This window comes from Cherax quadricarinatus, chromosome 2 (assembly GCF_038502225.1).
Source record: "Cherax quadricarinatus isolate ZL_2023a chromosome 2, ASM3850222v1, whole genome shotgun sequence".
Classification (NCBI taxonomy): Eukaryota; Metazoa; Arthropoda; class Malacostraca; order Decapoda; family Parastacidae; genus Cherax; species Cherax quadricarinatus.
The window spans coordinates 53,341,881-53,351,322 of NC_091293.1; the positions used below are offsets into that span (position 1 = coordinate 53,341,881).

At 32.7% G+C, this 9,442-nt stretch overlaps 1 protein-coding gene across 1 annotated transcript in view; it reads left to right on the plus strand.

Moving 5' to 3' along the window:
• The first annotated feature begins 8,723 nt into the window (after nt 1-8,723).
• Nucleotides 8,724-9,442, plus strand: part of LOC128684083 (uncharacterized) — a 36,676-nt gene continuing 35,957 nt past the window's right edge. Inside the window, exon 1 of the mRNA XM_053770224.2 lies at nt 8,724-8,936. The gene's annotated coding sequence lies outside the window, so the exon portion shown is untranslated. The remainder of the gene's footprint in view (nt 8,937-9,442) is intronic.

The following is a 9,442-nucleotide window of genomic DNA, read 5'->3' on the forward strand; positions in this document are numbered from 1 at the left end:
CCAGGTTAAGAGGGGAGCTTGGTCAGTGGTCGGGCAACATGGAACCAAGCTGAAGATTAAGAAAACGGTTGGAGAGGCAGAAACAACGAGAAACCAGAAGACTGCCGTGGAAACTTCCAACTCATTCTCGGTGCTACCTGACGAATGTGAGTGTTCTACTGGGAATGCCACAACGAGCACCAAGGAAGCATTGGCAGACGTGAGTGAGACATCCCTAGAAACCCCAACGAAGACCATCGAGAATGTCATGACGAATTCTACAAGTGGTGTAATGCTACCTGGCGAATTTGAGTCGACTACTCGGAGCATCACTACGGACGACGCCAAGGAAGGTAAAAACATTGTTGTTGTTGGGGATAGTCAGATTAGGTACATGGATAGGGCATTCTGTTTGAAGGATAGGAGTAGGAGGCAGAGAGTGTGTTTTCCTGGGGCTGAGATGAAGGATATTGTTAGCCGTCTGGATGACATCATGAGAGGTAATGGGAGCAATCCTATTATCTGTCTCAGTGCTGGAGGCAACGATGTTGGCAGACGTAGGAGTGAGGACCTGATTAGCAGGTATAGGTCAGCAATAGAGATAATTAGGAAGAAGGGTGGGAAACCTGTCATATGTGGCATTTTGCCAAGGAGAGGAGTTGGAAATGAATGGTTGTCCAGAGCAATTGGTGTCAATTGCTGGTTGGACAAATACTGTAAGGAAAATGCGGTAACATTCATTGACAACTGGGACCTCTTCTATGGCAGAAATGACATGTATGCCAGGGATGGGGTTCACTTGTCTAGGTGTGGGGTGGGAGCACTGGCCAACGCAGTGGAGGGAGCTGTTAGGTCTTTAAACTAGGAATAGTTAGTGGTATGGGTTTCTGCGGGAAAACTGTGAAGTCTCAGGGTAGTAATATGAGTACTAGGAGAACTAGTAATAGGCAAAATGAGGTGGATATCAGTGGCACTAATTGACAAGGACAGTAATAGGTTTAGTGGAATAACAGTAAGGAGCAGGAATGATAAAGAGAAAGGAGGGTCCTTAAGTATATATTACACAAATAGTCGCAGTACATGGACGGAAGGCCAGTGGCACTAATTGACAAGGACAGTAATAGGTTTAGTGGAATAACAGAAAGGAGCAGGAATGATAAAGAGAAAGGAGGGTCCTTAAGTATATATTACACAAATAGTCGCAGTGCTAGGAATAAGATGGACGAGTTGAGACTAGTTGCTAGTGCAGGTAACATAGATGTATTTGCCATTACTGAGACGTGGTTTAATTCAAAAAGTCGGGACATGCCTGCAGAATGTCACATTCAGGGTTTCAAATTGTTCCAAGTAGATAGAAGTATCGGGAAGGGGGGTGGGGTGGCATTGTATGTCCGAGATCGCTTGAACTGTTGCATTAAAACGGGTATTAAGTCTGAAGTAACACATACAGAGTCTGTTTGGATAGAATTTTCAGAGGGGCATGAAAAATTAACTTTAGGTGTGATATACCGTCCCCCAAATTTAGATAGGGACCAGGGAAGACTACTATGGGAGGAAATTGTTAGGGCCACAAGGCACGATAATGTAGTAATTCTAGGAGACTTTAACTTTAGTCATATTGATTGGAATTTCTTGACTGGGAATTTAGAATCATACGACTTCTTAGAAGTAGTTCAGGATTGTTTTCTAAAGCAGTTTGTGACAGAACCTACAAGGGGTAATAACCTGCTTGACTTAGTTCTGGCAAACAATGAATCCCTTGTTAATAATTTAGAAGTTTCAGAAGAACTGGGTGCTAGCGACCACAAATCAATTACATTTAGAATTGAATGGAAGTATGATAGTAGGGATAACTCAGTAACAGTCCCAGATTTTCGCTTAGCAGATTACGATGGGCTTAGAGAACACTTATCATCTGTTGACTGGGGTAACGAAGAGAGCTATCAATATGACAGTTTTCTGAACACAATACATGCTGCTCAAAGAACATTTATCCCTTATAAAGAAATTAGATCAAATAGAAATGACCCAAAATGGATGAATAATAGGCTGAAATATCTACTAGGGCATAAGAAAGGAATTTATAGGCGTATCAAAAGAGGCGAGGGTCATCTTATGAATCAGTATATTGACACTAAGAGGGACATTAAAAAGGGGATAAGAAAAGCTAAAAGGGACTATGAAATTAAAGTTGCTAGGGATTCTAAAACTAACCCAAAAAGTTTTTTCCAGGTATATAGAACAAAAGTCAGAGATGAACATTAAAATGGTATAAAATACCGACAGATTGTTAGGTAAGACACATATGCAACAGTTAGGTATCTTTATTTCGAAACGTTTCGCCTACACAGTAGGCTTCTTCAGTCGAATACAGAAAGTAGGCAGGAACAGTAGACTGATTACATCGTCTTCTCTACTGTTCCTGCCTACTTTCTGTATTCGACTGAAGAAGCCTACTGTGTAGGCGAAACGTTTCGGAATAAAGTTGCCTAACTGTTGCCTATGTGTCTTACCTACCAACCTGTCGGTATTGTATACCATTTTGATGTTCATCTTGTCAGACACTGCAACACATAGCATCTTGATACAGAAAACACCTTGGACAAACTTTTCAAGTGAGAATTGTTGGATCTGAGAGGGACCTGACCTTTCAGTGGTTACATTCTCACTACTACTACTACTACTACTCTGCACCTCTCCTTCCGACAGTATTTAAGTCTCCGCACTGTCGCTTGATCTTCAGATAGTTCCTGACTATGGAACTGAACTGCTCCAGGCCGAGGGACTGACAACCTCAAATTCTACGACTTTAAGGGTGATGGACTGATTACATCGTCTTCTCTACTGTTCCTGCCTACTTTCTGTATTCGACTGAAGAAGCCTACTGTGTAGGCGAAACGTTTCGGAATAAAGTTGCCTAACTGTTGCCTATGTGTCTTACCTACCAAAAGTCAGAGATAAGATAGGTCCCCTTAAAAATAACTATGGGCATCTTACTGACAAAGAGAATGAAATGTGCTCGATTTTAAATAATTATTTTCTCTCGGTTTTTACACAGGAAGACACTAGTAGTGTTCCGGTAATTAATTTTTATAGTGGGCCAGAAGAAGATAAATTATGTAACATCATAGTCACTAGTGAAATGGTTGTGAAGCAGATAGACCGACTGAAGCAAAATAAGTCACCGGGTCCTGATGAGGTTTTTTCAAGGGTTCTAAAGGAATGCAAAATGGAAGTCTGTGAACCATTAACTAATATTTTTAATTTATCTCTTCAAACAGGTGTAGTGTCTGATATGTGGAAGATGGCTAATGTAATTCCTATTTTTAAAACAGGGGACAAGTCGTTACCGTCAAATTACCGCCCAATAAGCCTGACCTCAATTGTAGGCAAATTACTAGAGTCAATTATAGCTCAAATTATAAGAAGCCATCTCGATAAGCATAGCTTGATTAATGATACTCAGCATGGATTCACAAGAGGCCGGTCTTGTCTAACTAATTTATTAACTTTTTTCAGTAAAGCTTTTGAGGCTGTTGACCACGATAAAGAATTTGATATTATTTACTTAGATTTTAGTAAGGCATTTGATAGAGTTCCGCACCAAAGACTGTTGAAGAAAGTAGCAGCTCATGGCATTGGGGGAAGAGTGCTCTCGTGGATCGAATCATGGCTCACAGACAGGAAGCAGAGAGTGTCCATAAATGGGGTTAAATCCGAGTGGGGATCAGTAACAAGTGGCGTTCCACAGGGATCAGTCTTGGGCCCGTTGTTGTTTATAATATATATCAATGATCTTGATGAAGGAATTACTAGTGATATGAGCAAATTCGCCGATGACACGAAGATAGGTAGGATAATTGATTCAAACGTAGATGTTAGGGAACTTCAGGAGGATTTAGACAAACTCTACTCTTGGTCAGAAAAGTGGCAGATGCAGTTCAATGTAGATAAATGCAAGGTTCTGAAGCTCGGAAGTGTCCATAACCCTAGCACTTATAAGTTAAATAATGTAGAACTTAGCCATACAGATTGCGAAAAGGACTTGGGGGTTATGGTAAGCAGCAACCTTAAACCAAGACAGCAATGCCTAAGCGTACGTAATAAGGCAAATAGATTACTGGGATTTATATCAAGAAGTGTAAGCAACAGAAGTCCAGAGGTCATACTGCAGCTTTATACATCATTAGTAAGGCCTCACCTAGATTATGCAGCTCAATTCTGGTCTCCATATTACAGAATGGACATAAACTCGTTAGAAAACATTCAGCGTAGGATGACTAAATTAATACATAGCATTAGAAATCTTCCTTATGAAGAAAGATTGAAGACTCTTAAGTTACATTCACTTGTTAGACGAAGAATGAGGGGAGACCTGATCGAAGTGTATAAGTGGAAGATAGGTATTAATAAAGGGGATATTAACAAGGTCTTGAGGATGTCTCTCCAAGAGAGAACCCGCAGTAATGGATTTAAATTAGATAAGTTTAGATTTAGAAAGGACATAGGAAAGTATTGGTTTGGAAATAGGGTAGTTGATGAGTGGAACAGTCTACCTAGTTGGGTTATTGAGGCTAGGACTTTGGGTAGTTTCAAATTTAGGTTGGATAAGTACATGAGTGGGAGGGGTTGGATTTGAGTGGGACTTGCACATCGGAGCTTGTTTCTTGGGTGGCATTGAAAATTGGGATGGGCAAATGTTTTGTTAGTGGGATGAATTGTAAAGGACCTGCCTAGTATGGGCCAACAGGCCTTCTGCAGTGTTCCTCCTTTCTTATGTTCTTATGTTCTTATCTAGATAAAGTTAAACTGTCTGTTTTCTCATCAAAGTTTTTGGGAGCTTTACATATTTGTAGTCTAGAGTTCATAGATGAAGAAATATCCAAAATTTATGAAATAGCCAATTATCTGAAATACCCGACGAATGTAATTGATAAATCATTTAAAATTGCTAGAAATACTTTTTACAACCCAAAAAGGGACAACCAACCTTATTCAACTAAAAATATGTTGGTTCTCCCATACCATGAAAACTTGGTTGATATGCCTTCTCTTTTTAAGACTTTTAATATTAAAGTTATATTTAAAAATCTTGATACAGTAAAAAAATTTTGATAAGGAATTCCCCCCAAAATGCTGACAGATGTGTCTATAAGATTCCTTGTAAAATTTGCGATAAAGTTTATTACGGTCAAACTGGTCTCGAACTTAGATTAAAACAACATAAATATAGCATTAGAACTGGACAAGATTCCAATGCTCTATTTATTCATGTGAGAGACTTTAACCATCCAATTGATTTTTAAAAAATTGAGAAAGTTGTATCAAGCAAGTCCATGGTTGACAGAAATATAATTGAATCTTGTTTCATAAAAAGCAGTTTTGAAAATAATATGAATATTTCCTTAGGTTTGTATAAATTAGATTCATTTATAATTAATAAAATTTGGTTAGAGTTTAACAATACATTGGACAAATAATAAACCTTAATTCTTGGGTAGAATGATTTGTTGGTGGGTTGTCGTGAGGACCTGTCTAGTTGGACCAGCGGACCTACTGCAGTGTTCCTCTTTTCTTATGAGTCCGGTATTGTCTCACGTCAGGTGTTTCTTTGTTGTGGGAGTTGACTGTGAGGTGTGGTCTAAGCCCTTTTATTGCCTTCCTTTGATGTATTACTTTCATAGTTCCTTGACAATGTGAGTAGTCACGAAAGCGCTTGGAATTTCACTACTCTTTCACAGTGGTTGTTTTGCATAATTTAAAATCACCTGTTTACTGTGATCTTATTGCATATATATATATATATATATATATATATATATATATATATATATATATATATATATATATATATATATATATATATATATATATATATATATATATGTCGTGCCGAATAGGCAGAACTTGGCTTAAATAGCAACGCTCATCTTGCCATATAGGACAAGTGAAAATTTGTGTATGCAATAATTTCGCCAAAATCATTCTGAACCTAACGAAAAAAATATATTTCACTGTTTTTGTTTAGTATTAAATTACTGTGAACAAATCTAAAAAATATTTAGTTGGGTTAGGCTAAAATAAATTGCTCTTCTTATAAAAAGGTTAGGTAAGTTTTCTAAGATTCTTTTGGTGCAAAATTAGATTTTTTTCCATTAACATTAATGAAAAAAAATATCTTTAAACGCATAAAAGAAAATTTCAGAAAGAACTTAATTTTAAATAAGTTCTTGCTAATTGACCAGTTTTACATATTCGGCACGACATATATATATATATATATATATATATATATATATATATATATATATATATATATATATATATATATATATATATATATATATATATATATATATATATATATATATATATATATATATATATATATATATATATATATTAATATATATATATATATATATATATATATATATATTTATATATATATATATATTTATATATATATATATATATATATATATATATATTTATATATATACATATATTTATATATATATATATTTATATATATATATATACTTATATATATATATATATTTATATATATATATATATATTTATATATATATATATATATATTTATATATATATATATATATATATATATATATATATATATATATATCTATATATATATATATATATATATATATATATATATATATATATATATATATATATATATTTATATATATATATATGTATTTATATATGTCGTGCCGAATAGGCAGAACTTGCGACCTTGGCTTAAATAGCAACGCTCATCTTGCCATATAGGACAAGTGAAAATTTGTGTATGCAATAATTTCGCCAAAATCATTCTGAACATAACGAAAAAAATATATTTCACTGTGTTTGTTTAGTATTAAATTATTGTAAACAAATCTAAAATATATTTAGTTGAGTTAGGCTAAAATAAATTGCTCTTGTTATAATAAGGTTAGGTAAGTTTTGTAAGATTCTTCTGGTACAAAATTATTAATTTTTACATTAACATTAATGAAAAAAATATATCTTTAAACGTATAAAAGAAAATTCCAGAAAGGACTTAATTTTAAATGAGTTCTTGCTAATTGACCAGTTTTACATATTCGGCACGACATATATATATATATATATATATATATATATATATATATATATATATATATATATATATATATATATATATATATATATATATATATATATATATATACATATATATATATATATATATATATATATATATATATATATATATATATATATATATATATATATTTATATTTATATATATTTTATATATATATATATATATATATATATATATATATATATATATATATATATATATACATATATATATATATATATATATATATATATATATATATATATATATATATACATATATATATATATATATATATATATATATATATATATATATATATATATATATATATATATATATATATATATATATATATATACAGTCCTGGAGATGGGAAGTACAGTGTCTACACTTTGTAGGAGGGGTGTTAATGTTGCAGTTTTATAACTGTGGTGTAAAGCACCCTTCTGGCAAGACAGTAATGGAGTGAATGCTGAAAGTTTTTTCTTTCTCGGGCGACTCTGCCTTGGTGGGATTCGGCCGATGTGTTAATAAAAATAAATAAAATATATATATATATATATATATATATATATATATATATATATATATATATATATATATAAATATATATATATATATATATATATATATATATGTATACATACATATATATATATATATATATATATATATATATATATATATATATATATATATATATATATATATATATATATATATACATATATATATATATATATATATATATATATATATATATATATATATATATATATATATATATATATATATTACTCACGTTTTGTGTTTGTGTGTACTCACCTAATTGTGGTTGCAAGGGTCGATACTCAGCTCCTGGCCGCGTCTCTTCACTGAGTGCTACTAGGTCCCCTCTCTCCCTGCTCCATGAGCTTTATCATAACTCATCTTAAAGCTGTGTATGGTTCCTGCCTCCACTACCTTACTTGCTAGACTATTCCACTTCCTGACTACTCTATGACTGAAGAAATACTTCCTAACATCCCTTTGACTCATCTGGGTCTTCAACTTCCAATTGTGACCCGTTGTTTCTGTGTCCCATCTCTGGAACATCCTGTCACTGTCATCCTTGTCTATTCCACGCAGTATTTTGTATGTTGTTATCATGTGCTTTCGTGATTTCTCACATTATTAAGAACCTGTAAAAAAGGGAACAGCAGATGGCTATATAAAGCTGAGATATCACCTCAGTCAAGTCCGAAATTACACCCATCACATTATGATGCGGGTAGGATGATCGAGGACTTAACAAAGAATTTCATATATGTATTATCAACTGTTTCTTGATAATTTACCCTTGTTTAAATCAACCTGCAAATTTTTATCTTTTCAACTGCGTTTTATAGCATGATAATTATGTATTGATATTTATTTCATTGGAAATAATATAAAATTGTATATGCCAAGTAAATCACTTGCATTGTTTTGATTCAGAATTCATTTAATACACCTTTGAGTCACTAGAACAAAAATTCAAAATACTTTACATTTTATAATGGATGTAGTAGAATGTGCATATGTTCTTTTCTGCGGAAAAAATGCGACAAAGTTCTATAAAGTTCTACAGGGACGCCTTGTAGAAGAAAGGACTGACTGTTGATGTTGACGTTTCTGTCTACTACAGCCGTTTATAGATACATGTTCACCTCAAGGTTTGGGGTGGGACAAGGAGACCAGCCAGGAGGAGTGGCAAAGGGTGGCGAGAGAGCTACATGAAGCCTTCACCGATATTGGCTGTGCTTACCTCACTAACCACGGTGTTCCCGACGACCAGGTAGGTGTCATATTTATATATATATATATATATATATATATATATATATATATATATATATATATATATATATATATATATATATATATATATATATATATTTAACAAGTCGGCCGTCTCCCACCAAGGCAGGGTGACCCAAAAAAGAAAGAAAATCCCCAAAAAGAAAATACTTTTATCATCATTCAACACTTTCACCACACTCGCACATTATCACTGTTTTTGCAGAGGTGCTCAGAATACAACAATTTAGAAGCATACACATATAAAGATACACAACATATCCCTCCAAACTGCCAATATCCCAAACCCCTCCTTTAAAGTGCAGGCATTGTATATATATATATATATATATATATAAATACATATATATATATATACATATATAAATATATATATATATATATACATATATAAATACATATATATATATATATATACATATATAAATACATATATATATATATATATAAATACATATATATATATATATATACATAAATACA